This window comes from Magnolia sinica, chromosome 7 (assembly GCF_029962835.1).
Source record: "Magnolia sinica isolate HGM2019 chromosome 7, MsV1, whole genome shotgun sequence".
Classification (NCBI taxonomy): domain Eukaryota; kingdom Viridiplantae; phylum Streptophyta; class Magnoliopsida; order Magnoliales; family Magnoliaceae; genus Magnolia; species Magnolia sinica.
The window spans coordinates 19,482,218-19,498,342 of record NC_080579.1 but is presented as its reverse complement, the minus strand read 5'-3'; the positions used below and the strand labels follow the sequence as shown (position 1 = coordinate 19,498,342).

The 16,125-nt window shown below is 40.1% G+C and overlaps 1 long non-coding RNA gene across 1 annotated transcript in view; it reads right to left on the bottom strand.

Annotated features, from left to right (window-relative positions):
• Positions 1–1,587: 1,587 nt before the first annotated feature.
• The window catches only part of LOC131252013 (uncharacterized), a 29,878-nt gene continuing 15,340 nt past the window's right edge, over positions 1,588–16,125 (bottom strand). The window contains exons 2-3 of the long non-coding RNA XR_009174099.1: positions 1,805–1,865; positions 1,588–1,701 (exon numbers count right to left, since the gene is read on the bottom strand). This is a non-coding gene — a long non-coding RNA (uncharacterized LOC131252013). The remainder of the gene's footprint in view (positions 1,702–1,804; positions 1,866–16,125) is intronic.

Here is a 16,125-nt window from a genome sequence, read left to right as displayed (position 1 = left end):
CATACAATTAGGCTGGATTATAAAAAACCCAGAACCGTGGAACTGAACCGATTTTCATGGTCCGGTTCCGGTTTGGTTCTAGGGTGCTAACAGTCTGGTTCCGATTTCGAAAATCCTATAACCGTTAGGAGCGGTTCGGTTCCGATTGCACCCCGGAACCAGACGGAACCGAACCGTGTACACCTCTACCCACAAGCATTTCCCCGCCGTTGAATATGTATTCCCCTGAAACCAGTCCGATCCAACCGTTACTAGGTCACCACGTGAGTTTTGAGGATTTTGGATGGTTGTTCTTTTTTCTCTATTTGTATCCTAGATGATGATTTTGTGGACCTTATTTTCAGTGAATCTAGTCATCACAATGTGAATTACATGATACACAGTTTGGATGGTATATGAAAAATTAAAGTGGGTCTCTTTTATAGAAAACAATGGACAGCCGTCCAAAGAGCTTGAAATTCATTTGATGGCCTACATAACGGTCGGATCAGCCTAAAGTTTATTACGGCCGTATTTTCTGGCAGGGAGACCCTGATGGACAGGTTGGATGAGAGAAAAATACACGAGAGGCTCTCACGAACCACACGTGTCGGTGAACCGCCTTTTTTTGTCAGCGTATGCAATTTCTGCCGGAAGCGGATTGGCTGGTGCACCACACACCAGCTATATAGCTGCTATGGGTACGTGTTGCGGGAAGACGAGCACTGAAGCTCCACGAGCTCCGAGTTGTATGAACGGTTCAAAGGAGATCAAAGTTACATGGCCCCACAGTGATGTATTTATTATATCTACACTGTTCATCTATTTTTAGAGATCATTTTAGAGCATTTTCCAAAAAATAAATAATATCCAAAGATCATCTCAACCACACTACAAATAGCAGCGGAGATGATGATTTTCACTATTAAAGAATTCGTAGGGCCCACCATAACTGTTATTTTCCATGTAATCTGTTCATAAGGTCACAAAGACCTGAATGAAGAGGAAAAATAAATTTCATATTAATCCAAAACTTTTGTGACTCCAAAAAGGGTTTGAATGGTAGGCGTTCAATCTCCTACTGCTTTTTTCAGTGTGGTCTACTTGATAGTTAGATCTGTCTTATTTTTCATCTCAAGCCTTAAGATGAACTCGCCAAATGGATGGACGGTTTCGATAAAACACATACTTCATGATAGGACCCACAAAACTTGCTGACGTCAATACAGCAGCTATACAGCTGGTGTGAGGTACACCAGCCAATCTGCTTCCATTTCTGCCCATTGTTTACAGCAAAAGGGGCAGGTCATTGGTGCACTTAGGGGTGTACATCGAGCCGAGCCGAGCCGAGCTGGGCTTAGCTCGGCTCGGCACGGTCACCAGGTACACCCAGCTCGAACTCGGCTCGGCTCAGTGACCGTGCCAGCATGTCTAACTCGGCTCGACTCGGTCAGCAATTGGACCAGTTCAAGTTGAGTTCGAGCCAGTTTCGAGCTTTCAAACCGAGTTCGAGCCAGTTTCGAGCTTTCGAGCTGAGTTCGAGTTAGTTTTTCGAGCCGAGTTTAAGCTGAGTTCGAGCTTTCAAATTTGAGGGTAGTGTATGTGTGAATGAAATGAAAAGAATATGTACTTGTCCTACCTTACTCTTCAGGTAAGTAAGATCATTCTGATATCCTTCTAAAGTGGCCAAACCATCTCCTTGTATCATGTCAGGATGTGCCTCTGAGATGTGGAAAGTGATTTCAAAGCATGAAACAATTGATTAGTAGAAGCGACTAAAAAACATGAGACAAGGATAATCTAAGAATGTAACAATTCAATTCACCCGGATAACCAGCAACAGTTATGCCAAAGTAATCGCCATATTTGGCTTGAATATGCCTCACCTGCAAAAGCAAAAAAAATCAGGTAAGTTATGGTTAAACTGAGGAATACAAAGCAGAACCACCAATAGATACTAGTCTGCAAAATATTTAAATAGAACATTAGAAAGAATAAAACCTGCATGCATCATCCTACCAAAAGATTTCCATTTTGGAAAATCATTCTCAATGTCTCAATTACAATAGAACAATGTCTAGTGTCTTGGTCTTAATTGTGTTAAGGGTCAAATATTGCATATTAGACCCCAGTTATTACTTAAATTTACGAACATGATACTGTTTAACGGCTTATTTTAGTCGTGTTTTTGTTGCAAGGTGAATTTAAAGAGCTTAGACTTAAAAGGGCATTAAAAGCATTGATTTAATGCTCTAAAATCACAAAGGCAAGGGACGGACCCCAGGGGACCAAAATCGAAGAATTTACACGCCAGAGATCTGAGAAAATCAAGCCATTCACGTTAAAGAGGCCTGAAAATTGTCCAGAATGCAAGACCACAGGGTTCTCACCATGTGTTCGGCTCGAAACTTTATATCTGGCTTGATAACCATAAATTAACCGTACACGTCAAATTTTAGCCATTGGATCCTTATGAAAATAGCCCAACGGATAGATCAGCCACTAAATCTTTGATTTGGGGCCCGCCTGATATCTGGATATGCTTCAAATTTGGTTTCAACCTTCAAATTATATGGGAAGGCAGATGGATGGAGAGGATTTCTCATAAACATCACGGTGGACCCCACGTGGGGATCCGCGTGCACGGTGCACAAGTGCACCGGCCGTGCACCATTATAGTCAAAGTCGGTCAGCGCACGCTGACCAACTATTTCCTCAAAAATTCAGAAAAGCGCCAACGTCGGACGTCTTCCAATTGGGTTTTGATAGTGGGCCCCACCCATCATCCAAATGGATGATCCGGACCGTCCATATGCTCCATAGTGGGGGCATGACCCTCGCCATTGTGGCCTTTTGGTCCCTTACGCACGTATACACTTGGATTGCCAGAAAACGCAGGATGGACAACAAATTGATTTTATACAGTGAACCGCACCAAAACTCGACCAAAACCACTCCTTTCCGACTGAAATATCGCTAGGAATCCAATGAATGGGGTGGATTTCACCAAAAAACATCATTGTGGGGCCCACCGAACATGTCAGCGCAGGTTCGTTCGCACCATACGCACGTCCGGTTTTTCTGGACTTTACAGGGAGTTGTGGGCCACTGTTTGTGGTCAGATGGGTGATCCAAACCGTTCAGAACATAGGGGGTTTTCACCTCAACCATGGAGTCCAAATTGATTTCTTGGACATCTATTGGCAGAGAACTCGGTCCAAATGCAAGTTAGTGCGTTTCTTGCGTCCTTGCTGCGTAAACACGAATTCCACCGACCTCCAGCCCTCTAAACCGCCCCTGGGACCTATAAAAGAGAGAGAGAGAGAGAGAGAGAGAGAGAGAGAAGGATGTGGGAAGGCCATTCTTGGACGTGAGTAGCCGTGGAGGCAATCCGTGGAGCGTGGGTTGGCTTCAAAGAGTTTTTTTTTCCTTCTTTTCTTTATTTCTTGTTTGTTTATTTTATATTCTTTTAAGAGATTTGGTTTAATCATGTCCATGATTGACTAAACCTCTTAGCTAGGGCTAAGAGGTGAAGCTTGTAGTGTGATGAGAGACTTTTTGTTTATGCCTTTTGATTCATGTCTATTTTGAACTGATTTTGATCCTAGTTTGATTATAAGGAATGCCTTTAGTTTTTAATAGTTTGTTGTGACTTAAATTACAATAGATCTGCGATAGCTTTGAGCATATTTTTTTCATTATTATGATTATGAAGTTAGGAGACCCTGTTGTTTACCATCGTCTCCTAGGCATGGTTGGATGATGGAACTCTTCCTAATGTTCATAGCTCTCTCAGATGGATGTGGATTAGTTAGATTCTGTTGTTTGCTTTGTCTCATGGGCATGGCCTTGTGATGGAATCAAGTCTAATTCTCATACCTCTTATCCATTGATGACTGGATCAAAGGAAGTTCAGATTGATTTTTAATGAAATATCTTTCAACTAGATGAAGATAAAACTCTGATTCTAGTTGTGTTCGTGAATCAAGCATAGATCTCCCTAATCTCTACAAGTGGATCCTTGGCACCCTAGTTTCCCACCTTTGAATTTTCTAAAATTTAGTTAATTAAATCCACAATTATTCCCTTAATTTTCCTTGGTTTAGATTACATCTTCGCCTAGATCTGTTCAAGTTACTTTCAAATTACGTACAAGGTTTAGTCCTTGTGGATTTGACCTCGGTCTTACCGAGATTATTACTACATCACAACCCTATGCTTAGGGTGTAAACAAGTTTTTGGCACCGTTGCCGGGGATTGACAGTTACATTTTTCTGGGATTAGCTAGTTTTAAAATTAGGTTAAAATTAGGATTTTTCTATATTTAAGTTTTTCTATTTGATTTCTAGAAACTATCTTAATTTTCCTATTTTGTAGGACCTTGACATAGACTTTTTAAATTGGTAATATCTTTCTAATTCTCTAATTTTCTAATTTTAGGTTTAGGTTTGCTATTTTAGAAGCTTTCTAATTCTAGGTCTTCTTTTTAGAAACTAACTCATCTTTCTATTTATTTTTTAGAACTTTCTAACTTTAAGATTTTTATTTTTAGAAACTAATTTCTTTTATTTTCTTTTGCAGGATTTTAACACAGGAAGTCTAATTTGGTAACTTCTTTCTAACTTCTTCTCTCTACTTACTTTCCATATTACTATAAGAATTTTCTTTTATTCTCTTTTAGGATTAGGTAGAGGATTAGGGTTTTACCATGTATATACAAGAGTAGGAACGTCAATATGCTAAGAAAGCATGGCTGTTAGATGATTATGATAGGAAACAATCTATGTCTCAAAATTTTTTCTAAAACCATCATCAAGAATTGACCGGAATATACTGCTCCACTGGTTAAGAAGTCCTTACGCGATCATATGCGAGAGAACAATTACACCCTACGGACAGTACGTGAGTGTTGGGGTTATCATAATTATGGGAATGAGAATTATTATCAACCATCAGATAAGAAGAAAACAATAAGAGACTATATTATAGGTGATAGTATGTATCAACAACCATCAGATTCTTCCACCTATGATTCATATGACTATCAGTGAAAACATCAAAATTAGAAAGATGAACCAACAACATGTTATAATGATTATTCTTTTAGATCCCCTACCTTTGAAATCCAACCAGAATCGATCCAAGAGGAGTCACTTTAAAGTGACACAAACTCTTCTACAGATATGAGAAAATTATTAGAAGATTGTTCAAGCCTTAGAAAAACGATAGAAGTGCTCGCATTGCGCATCGATAAGAAATTGGAGGCTCGTTCATATCAGCCACAATTCATTCCAGAAATACAATGCGAGGAAAGTGATCCTAACTCATTTTTAAAGAACTCTGGAATTTGGAATGAAGAGTTGGATTATATTAATGAGCACATGGTTCAAGTTCCTGAAGAGTCGATCTCGATGACGGTTCAAAAGAATGATCAAGAGACGTAGGTATCTTTCAAATATAATGATGATGACACACTTCACTCACACGACACCCTTGGTTTCAATGATGAGGGAGAGGTTAGTTTATTCGAACCTCAACCCAATTTAGGAGTAGAATGTGAGAGAAGCAATCTCATCCCAAGTATGTACTACACTGAATTAGAAGATGATGCGTATTGGGATTCAATCTCAAGTTTGGCCCATATCAATGATCAAGAGGTTTAGGAAATTGTCGACCATAGTGATCTACTCCACCTATCTGACATGGCCAATTTAAACGTGGAGGATGAACCACTTTCACCTAAACCTTCCAACCTTTGTGGCCCATGTTTAGACTACTCCCCTGAATTGAATGATGATATGATTTGGGAGATGGACGAGCCGCTTGAAATGACTCTGAAAGTTGAAACCACCGAGTTGAGGCCACCACCTGAGTTATGCACTTTTAACGATTCAATGCTTCTACTGAGTAGCTTTAATGAACAGAGTGTTCACATCAATGTGTCACTTATTGATCCTCAACTTGTTTATGCAGGGCAAGAGCAAGAGAGCATGCTTCCATCCACTTCCAGAGATGATAAAATCCTTGGGCAGATCATCACACACTTCAATATGGACAATGAGTCACTCTCAACTGAATTTCTCAATCTTTGGATGATTGTTTGGCACACTTTGTAGATTTAAACGAACATATAATAAAATAAAAAGTGGATGCCTTGTAAGGCAATACCTCGATAGTTGTCACGGACCGAGAGAACCCTTATTCTGAAACCCCTCATTCCCCAGATCATGGATGTTTACCATTAAGGGAGGAGGAGCTGAAAATTGAACCAGAGTCTAAAACTTCGGACTGTGTTGAGACTACATCACTTTCTGATTTTTTCTTTTTTTGAATTCTATTTACTTGTAGTCTCTGATTCACCATGGGATACTAACTTTGACACTTTTTCTGTCACAGGTGAATCATATATACTTTGGATACCTCAAGCGATTCAATGACAAATTTTTGATGAAGTCCATAAATTTCTCTGGACATTCATGCTCCAGGGTATCAAAGCCTATTGCAAAAAGGGCTTTTAGATGATCTTGTTGAGAAACCCACTGAGAAATTTATCAAGATACTGGCCGAAAGAAGAACCTTGCGGCATACTGAGTAGTTTTTCCCCTACTTTCATAGGACTAGGGTAGTTTGCTTTATGCCGTTCTAGGATAGTCAGCTTTATGCCGTTATGTTAGTTTGTTTTCTCGTGTTTTAGGATAGTTTATTTTTGTTGGATTAAGTCTTGTGCCGAACCACCGTTATGCCGAAATCTCTTTGGAAAAATGTAAGTGAAATGGTTATTTATTACCTTGATTGTCAAATTTTGTAGTGCCAAAACCACAATCTGTGTCTTGTGTAGCATATTGATATATCTGTTCAAGGCAATGCATCACATGTACAAGGATAATATTTCAAGTTAAGAACAATGATCTACTTCAAGTAATGCAAGGTCAAGCACATTGTTCTCTTCTCTAAAGCTTCAGAATTTTAAAGCTACGAGATCATGTTCAAGACTCAAGATGAAGTACAATTCAAGAACTACAAGTTCAAGGTTTCAAAAATCTCAAGTTCAAACTTCATCATGTTATAAGAATTCAAGCTTCATGAACTTCAAAGATCATCCAACAACTGAAGAAAAAGAAGGTTCAATGTTTATACTTCACATTTAAGGTATAAATGACCTTATATTAACATTAGGGTAAGTTATTTTGTATATATAATTCAAATTGAATCATTTTATAAGTGTTTGGTCTATTCTTAGACTAGTCCTAGACTCTGTTCGACTAGTCCTAGAACTAGCTCAACTAGTCCAAGAAATTCCAAGACCAGTCCTAATTTATTGCAAATTTTCAAAAAATTTTGGTTGAGCTATGACCAGTCTTGGAATCTGCTTGACCGGTCGTGTGAACAGTGTCGACTCGTTCAAGACCAGTCCAGCAGCTACGATTCAAACTCCAGCAAAGAATTCTGGTGTCCCATGACCAGTCGTGAAGTGCCTACGACCAGTCGTGAAACGATTTTATCCGATCGCGCTCAAAATTTCAAAATGCTGTTGGTCCTACGACCATTCGTAGTGTCCACAGGACCAGTCGTAGATGCGATTTCTCCAACTATAAATAGAGCACAATTTTTAGAGTTTGATATTCAATTAAAGTAAAATCATGGCATTACTCTAAGAGATAAGTTTGTATTCTTTTTAAGTTACATTGTGCATATTTAATATTCTCTTTTGTTAGCTTTTTATCTTTGATTTTGTTTCTGTATTCCAATCTGATTTGAAAGAGGAATTGTGATATTCCACTTTTTGGAATCAAAATCAAATAGAGCTAGCCCAACTTGATTTAATTTAAAATCAATTAGAACTTAGAACCATTTTAAAGTGAGTATTGGACATTGAACTTCTCTATTCGAACTTCTACTCCGATTTGGTTCTTCCGGGCTGCTACAAAAGGAGAAATCCAGGTATTTTACATTTATGTAAATCTTCTATGTTTTTGGTTTCTTTGAGATTAAGACAGAAAAATCTCTAAGTGTTGGTTATCTGAGGAGAGCCAGAAAACTCAGAGTGTGGGGTTTTTGAATTGTGTAAGCCCATTTGAAAGACACAATTGTGAGGGTTTTAGGTGAACTTGAGAAAAACCTATTTTCATAGTGAATGCTAATATCCACTGTGTGAGGATATTAGGAGTGGAGTAGCAAGCTGTGTGACTGTTGTTTAACAGTTGGTGAACACACAGGCTAACCACTATAATTCTTCGTGCTTGTGATTTGAATGTTTGTTTATTATATCTTTTATCATTCAAAGTTTGTGGAATGTATGTGTGGATGTGAATGTTGTAATATTTACATTTCAAGCGTTGTGGTGAATGTTGTAATAGTTTAGACTTCATTCTTGCTATTTACTTTTTATTCCTCTTCAGTTTGAGATATTGATACTTAAACCGTTCTAGTAAGGTTGTCCTGCCATAAACCCTTGGTTTTTATGGTGCAAGGTTGTCCTTGGAACAACATTTGTATCAACCTCTCAAGGCTAGAATTTTGAGGTTGCTTTACATTTCCGTACTGTGATTTGTTTAAAGTGTTATCTTTCCTTTATTCATTTAAATTCCGCTGTTAAAGTTTTAATTTGGTATAGTCCTATTCAACCCCCCTCCCCTCTAGAACATATAGCTTGACCTTTTCAAGTGGTATCAAAGCCTAATAGCTCACCTTAATTGTTATATTTTTGGATTTATTTCCTGATCTAATCGATCTAAGTTATTTATAAGATGTCAAATTTTAATAGCCTTTCAGTCACTAGGCCTCCTCCATTTGATGGCTCCAATTATGCCTATTGGAAAGTCAGGATGAGAATTTTCTTAAAATCCATGGTGAGAGTGTGTGGCAAGCCATAGTGACTGAATGGACGCCCTCCTACCATTGAAGTAACTGATATTGATGGATCCAAATCTATGAAAATCTCACCTTATTTTTCTTGGACCACTCTTCAAAAAAGTGAGAGTAGTGCCATTACAAAAGCACTAAATACAATCACTTGCGCACTATCACCAGATGAATTTAAAAGAATTATATCCTCTGATACTGTAAAGCAAGCATGAGATATTTTATAAATGACACACGAGAGAACATCAATTGTCAAGAAATCTAAAGTCCAAATCCTCACAACCAAATTTGAGGAAATACATATGAAAGAAAATGAAATGTTTATGGACTTCTATATTAGATTAAATGACATTGTGAGCTCTATGTGGGGTCTTGGTAACAAAATCCCAGAAAGTAAAGTGTGTGCAAAGGTACTACGTTCCCTTCCTGAACGGTTCAATTCTAAGGTAACTGCGATCTAGGAACTTCGTGATATGGACAATATGAGGGTAGAAGAACTAGTTGGCTCTTTACAAACCTTTGAGTTAAATTTTAAAGCTCCTAAAGGTAAATCTATTACCCTTAAATCTCCTAAAAATGTTTTTCAAGAAAATAATAGTAATTCTGATTTAGAAAACTCAGAAGATGATATGGCCCTTCTGGCGAAAAAGTTTTACAAAATTTTCAAAAGTAAAAAGAGGATTGATTTTCAAGAAGCTAATGATAAGAAAAAATCTAAATCAAAAACTTGAAAATCATTAAAAGACAGTCAATGTTACAACTGCCAAGAATATGAGCATTTGGCAAACAAGTGTCCTAAAAAGGACAAACCCAAAAAGAATAGTATGTTGGCTACTTGGGATGAATCTTCCAGTTTTGAAGCTTCTTCTGAATCAGAAGATTTTGAAACTGAGTCGGGCAATGAAGTCAAAGCCCTTATGACTTTAGCCAAGTTCACTTTTTCAGATAATGATGATCTGACTAGTGAAGAAAATCTGAACAATGATCATGAAAATGAAGAAGGTCTTTAAGATGCTTATAATGCTCTTTACAAGGAAAGTTGTAAAATTGCTGTTAAATTAAAACTTTAAAAAGAAAAGTTTTCAAAGCTTAAAGAAAATTTTGATTCTCTTATTTTAGAAAAATTCCATATTTCAGATTGTTTTAAAAAATGCAAATGCAATTTAGAATTCAAAACCTCCCAGATTGAAAATCTGAAATCTGAAAATGAAAAACTTAAACTTGAAGTCTCTTCACTTTTGAGTTTAAAGGACACATAGAGGTATGCCCAAGGTGATCCAAAATTAGAAAAACTTTTATTTGGATCAAGAAAATGTGGCGACCGATCCGGTTTGGGCTATAATAGAAATATTCCTCCTAAACAGAAGAATACTATTCCTAAGTTTGTAAAAAGAGAGTCCTCAAACTCAAAGGAAAAAAGTTTTAATCAAAAGTTTTCTAAAAATATCAAAATATTTCAATCTTTTAAACCTAAAAGTTACCATATCAACTATAAAAATCAGAATCGAAACCCTTTAGCTGAAAAAATAATTGATTTGCTTAAGGAGCTCTTAAAATCTAATTCAATGGGTCATTCTTACAACAACTACGAACATAAGATGACCAACTATACTCATAAACCTAAAACAGTTATGAAATGGGTTCCTAAGGTTACTTGCTTGGTTGTCCACATGGCTTTCAAAGCTACAAGTCATTCAAAATGGTACTTAGACAGTGAATGCTCAAGGCATATGACTGGTGATAAAGGTCTATTCACTGATCTTAAAGACATGGCTGATGGGTCAGTCACATTTGCTGATGGTAGTAACTGCAGGATTATTGGTCAAGGTACGGTTCAACTTTCTAAACTCCTTTTATTTGAGAATGTTTTATATGTAGAAGGTTTAAAACATAACTTCTTAAGCATTTCTCAAATATGCGATAAAAACCACAGCGTAAAATTTTCTAACTTAGGGTATGAAATTTTAAATAAAAAGGGTTCTATAATATTAACTGGTCGTAGAACTTCTGAAAATTGCTACATTGTAAGTAATTCTAACTCATCTAATCAATCATGTTATGTGAGGCCCGTATCCTACCCTGTACTATTCCGTAGGCTTCCGCGGTCCCCCTGGTCAAATTTCGGCGACTCGCGATCTATAATCGGCAATTGTGCATAACCTTGAGTCATATCCTGTATTTCAGAGTCGGCTTGACATAAGACTTGTACCCGTACAACCGCGCCGTCACCGCGGTTCTGATGCTGCGTATTACGCTCCGAGATGATACCCGAGCCAGGGGATGTGGGCCCGCGTTCAGTTCAAGGAAAACGCTGCGCGTTACAAATCCCAAGACAATAACTCATCAATCACATCATATGTCACATCAATCCATCAATCAAAGTCAAGTACAAGCAACCCATACCCTACCCTTACTTATTTCTTATACAAGTACCTTAAAGTCAACAAGCACCTTACCTCTCATGTCACTCCACCATCCCTCTCTCCCATCACTCCTCTCTCATCACCTCTCTCTCATTCTCTCTCTCTCATCCTCCTAAGCAACCCTGCCATGAGAGAGCCAATGTCCATGGCTTATAATGAGCAAAAGAGAGATATGGTGTGGCCCACTCTCCTACCCCAATCTTGTCACGTCCCTAACTCGGATATCGGATTCACATGAATCACGATCGCCGAACCTGGTACTGACAGCCTCCATAGTACCCCATTCTCGGCTCCCAGCGTCCGTATGCTAGGTTTCGATCCTGGGATTCTACAAAGAAGATTTTCCAACGTACATTTGTCTCATAAGAAGTATAACCACAAGTATACCTAAATCATAGAGGCAACATCATCATCACATATCCACTAATATAATCATTTGAATACAATGCTGGAAGGGAAATACATATATCGAAATCAAAGCTCCAGAAGATAGCTGCACGCTCCAAGCTCAACGCTGCTGCAACCTAATGCCACCTGCACGCATCTATCGTGCATAAGCTTATAGAAAGCTTAGAGGGTGGTGAAAGTGTGTGTACAAGGTAAATGCCAAGTATGCAATACAATGCCATAAATTAAACAATAGAATAAATAGAAATACTGACAAGATACAATATCAGAGTAAGCGGAATTATACTGGTAAGTCCATGAGTCATAAAATATCAGAGTATGCAATTCAGATCAGCCATATAAATGAGGAGTCAAAGAGAGTCAAATATCAAATACCGAGGGTCCAATACAATATGTAAATCTTGCTAAGTCCGTCTAGGCCATATAAGTGCAGAAACATAGTAACCCAAAATGCTAAGTACTGCGGATGCAATGTAATATACGGTGCGAATGTAATGACCATGCTGGAGTGTGAAGTCGGGATGATAGTACGTAGTATCGCAGACTATGGGGTTCACCACAAAAGACTTCTATCCAAACCAGTCTCATACCTAAATTTGGATAATCAGACCCAATGTGGTAAACTCCTAATCTCAGGTTAGTCGCGTGCCCAACCGAAATCCTGGTCATGCAAAGGTACACGTAACAAATAGTTACGCACCACCAGCCCGAGTGGATAGTGAAGGAATGAATGAATGAATATGCAATTCCTTCTCAATAAGTCCACATATCAGTATGCTTACTCTCTGGGAAACACCGGGGTCTATTACACTCCAAACCAGATTACCGCCCCATCGCGCGCAACAAGGCGAGTGAAAGAGACCTCACTATCCGCCTGCCAATATCGGGCCCAGTTCGTCGATAACCCATTCCTCGAGCTGGTTAGACTCAGCCTAGCATTGCCCCTTCCTCTCGGGCAGGTAAGACCGTACCCCCTTCCAACCGACCACGACACAGTGGGAGACACGGCCTAACGGTATACGGCCCTCATACGCTCATGCATCCACTCGGTCTAGACGTTGGAGCAACCTCTGGAACCAAGAGGGTTTAGGAACTTTCACCCAGGGATATCTATAACACCCCATGTAGAACAGATTTTCGGTGTCCCATTTGGCCATCCACGAAATACCTGTGAAGGCTACAGCCCTGATGTCGCTAAGGCGTACGGTGGTCATGTCACATAAATGTGAAATGCATGAGTCACACAGTCAAATCATGCATCAATCTTGCGCATACCATGCGCTCAGGTGAGACAATCTCTGCCTATAAGGGAGTCTCATAACAACCTTCCCAATGACATATACAATGGTCAACCACATCTCATAACAAACATGCAGATGATGCATATGAGCATGTATCATGATGCTATGCTATCAAATACTCATAATCGGTATCAATAACCGGCATCGACAATCGACCTCTACAATGTAAACATTTAACCAACATTGCCCCCAAGGAATGACCCACATAGAGCCTAACATATAGTGGACCCATGGCCTCACACAAGGGTCTAATACAAATCACGATGGGCCTCATATAGGTCTCGACAATCAGCCTCGGCCATCGAAATCGGCCTCAACAATCGGAATCGACTTATACAATCAGCCTCGACAAATCGGAATCGATACTCGGCCTCGACAATCGGAATCGGCCTATACAATTGGCCTCGACAAATCGGAATCGGACTCGATACTTGGCCTCGACAATTGGAGTCGATCTATACGATCAGCCTCGACAAATCGAAATCGATCTTGACAAACGGTCACGAAAATCAGGATCGATCGATAATCAGAATCGGCAAATCGGTCATGTCAATCGAAATCAGCAATCAGTCACGACAATCGTAATCGATTGATAATCAGAATTGGCAAATCGGTCACGTCAATCAAAATCAGCAATCGGTCATGACAATCAGAATCATTGATAATCCGAATCGATAAATCGGTCGCGTCAATAGGAATCGGCAATCTGTCACGACAATCAGAATCGACCGATAATCAGAATCGGCAAATCGGTCACGTCAATCAGAATCAGCAATCGGTCACGACAATCAGAATCGACAAATCGGTTGCGTCAATAGGAATCGACAATCAGTCACAACAATCAGAATCGATCGATAATCAGAATCAGCAAATCGGTCACGTCAATCAGAATTAGCAATCGGTCACAACAATCAGAATCGATCGATAATTTGAATTGACAAATCAGTCGCGTCAATAGGAATCGGCAATCAGTCACGACAATCAGAATCGATCGATAATCAGAATCGGCAAATCGGTCACGTCAATCAGAATCAGCAATCGGTCATGACAATCAGAATCGATCGATAATTAGACTCGACAAATCGGTCACAACAATCGGGATAGATCGATGATCAGAATCGGTAAATCAGTTACGTTAATCAGAATCGGCAATCGGTCATGACAATCAGAATCAATCGACAAATCGGTCGCGTCAATAGAAATCGGCAATCAGTCACGACAATCAGAATCGGCAAATCGGTCACGTCAATCAAAATCAGCATTCAGCTACGGCAATCGGGATCAATCAATAATCAGAATCGACAAATCGGTCACGTCGATCGGAATCGGCAATCGGTCATGATAATCAGAATTGATCGATAATCAAAATCGACAAATCGGTCATGATAATCGGCCTTGATCGCTAATCGGTCAATTGGCCACGACAATCACAATCGACAATCGACCACGATAATTGGCCTCGATCGATAATCACCTCGATAATCGGAATCGGTCCCCACGCAAGGCGGGGTCCCTGGATGAACGACCGATGAATCAAGTAATATCAATGGGGCCCAAACATTAGGATTAACCCACTAGAGGATGGCAAGAATGGCTTAACAAGGCCTAAGGGAAGGTCACAATGTGGACGTTAAACCATCATTGTCCATTAATGTGGCCATTTAACCAACATTACTCCCAAGCAGTGGTCCACATAAAGCCAAATGTATAATGGGCCCATGACCTCACACAAGGGTCTCATACATCAAGTAGGCCGCATCACATGAGCCGGAAATACATCTCAATGGGCCTCATTATATGTGCCATAATCACATTACATTAGGCCTTGCCCATGGGCTTCGAATACATCACAATGGGCCTCAACCCATGGGCTTTAAATACACAATAGGTGGGCCCTACACATGGGCCTAATATACATCACATGTGGGCCCTGCACATGGGCCTCAAATACATCACCATACACCACAATGGGCCGCATCTTATGGGCCTAATACACATCAAGTGGGCTGCATATCGAGCCCCACATACATCACATTAGGCCACTGAGTAGGTGGGCCCTGTACGGCCAGCAAGTGGACCATGTGCTTACACAGCAGGTGGGCCTCACCAGGTGGGTAGTGTGGGTACAACATATACAACATACATTACAGTGGAGCCCACGTCACCATCCAAACATCGCCCATGTAAATCAATACTGCCCAAACATCGTCCAGCACCGTCCAACACAATCTGAACGGTGTGGATGAAATGCATCATGGTGGTGCCCACCGTGGAGATACAACATAAACATCATAGTGGGACCCACACGTGCCATCAAGGCAGGCCCCACAACTTGCTGAGTAGCCAGGTGTGCAGTACCCAGTCAACCCACATCCCACCGTCCCATGGATTGGACAGTGCAGATGGAATGCATCATTACAAGGTGGGCCCCACACGCTGCCATGGTGGGGTCCACGTCTAATGGATGGACGATAGGGATATAACATACACCTCATGTGAGTCCCACACATGTGGCCCACACACGCAACAGCGTGCCTACATGGCACCGTCCAGATGGATGGTGCTTATGTAAGATACATGTATTAAAGGTGGGTCCCACGTGGGGCCCACCAGATATAATATATAATATAAATATTATATTGTATTATATATAATATATATAATATATAATATCCTACCATATATTACATATAAAATATTATATAATATATAATACATATACATAGTCCAGGCCCTTGACGGCCTGGACACGAGACACACATCAAGGTGGGGTCCGCACGTCCCACCTGATGGACGGCGTTGATGGGAAACACACATCAGGGCCCACTGTTCTGTCCAGATGGACGGATTGCTGTGGATATATAAGCATCACGTGTGGGACCAATGGATCTTGGTGACGTCCTACAAATGGATGGTGTGGGATTTTCACACGTGCAGGGTGGGACCTGTAGGTGGGCAGCGCGGAATACAGATACATCACGGTGGTTGCCACATGCGTGTGGGTCCCACATACGTGGCAGGTGAGGCTAAAATACATACCTCAGGGCCCCCAATTGATCAGTTGACGTCCATCAAGTTGGACGGTCTTGATATAACCTGTACATCGCAATGGAATACCCCTGCACCATCCAACGGGTCCAGCACCGTCCAGA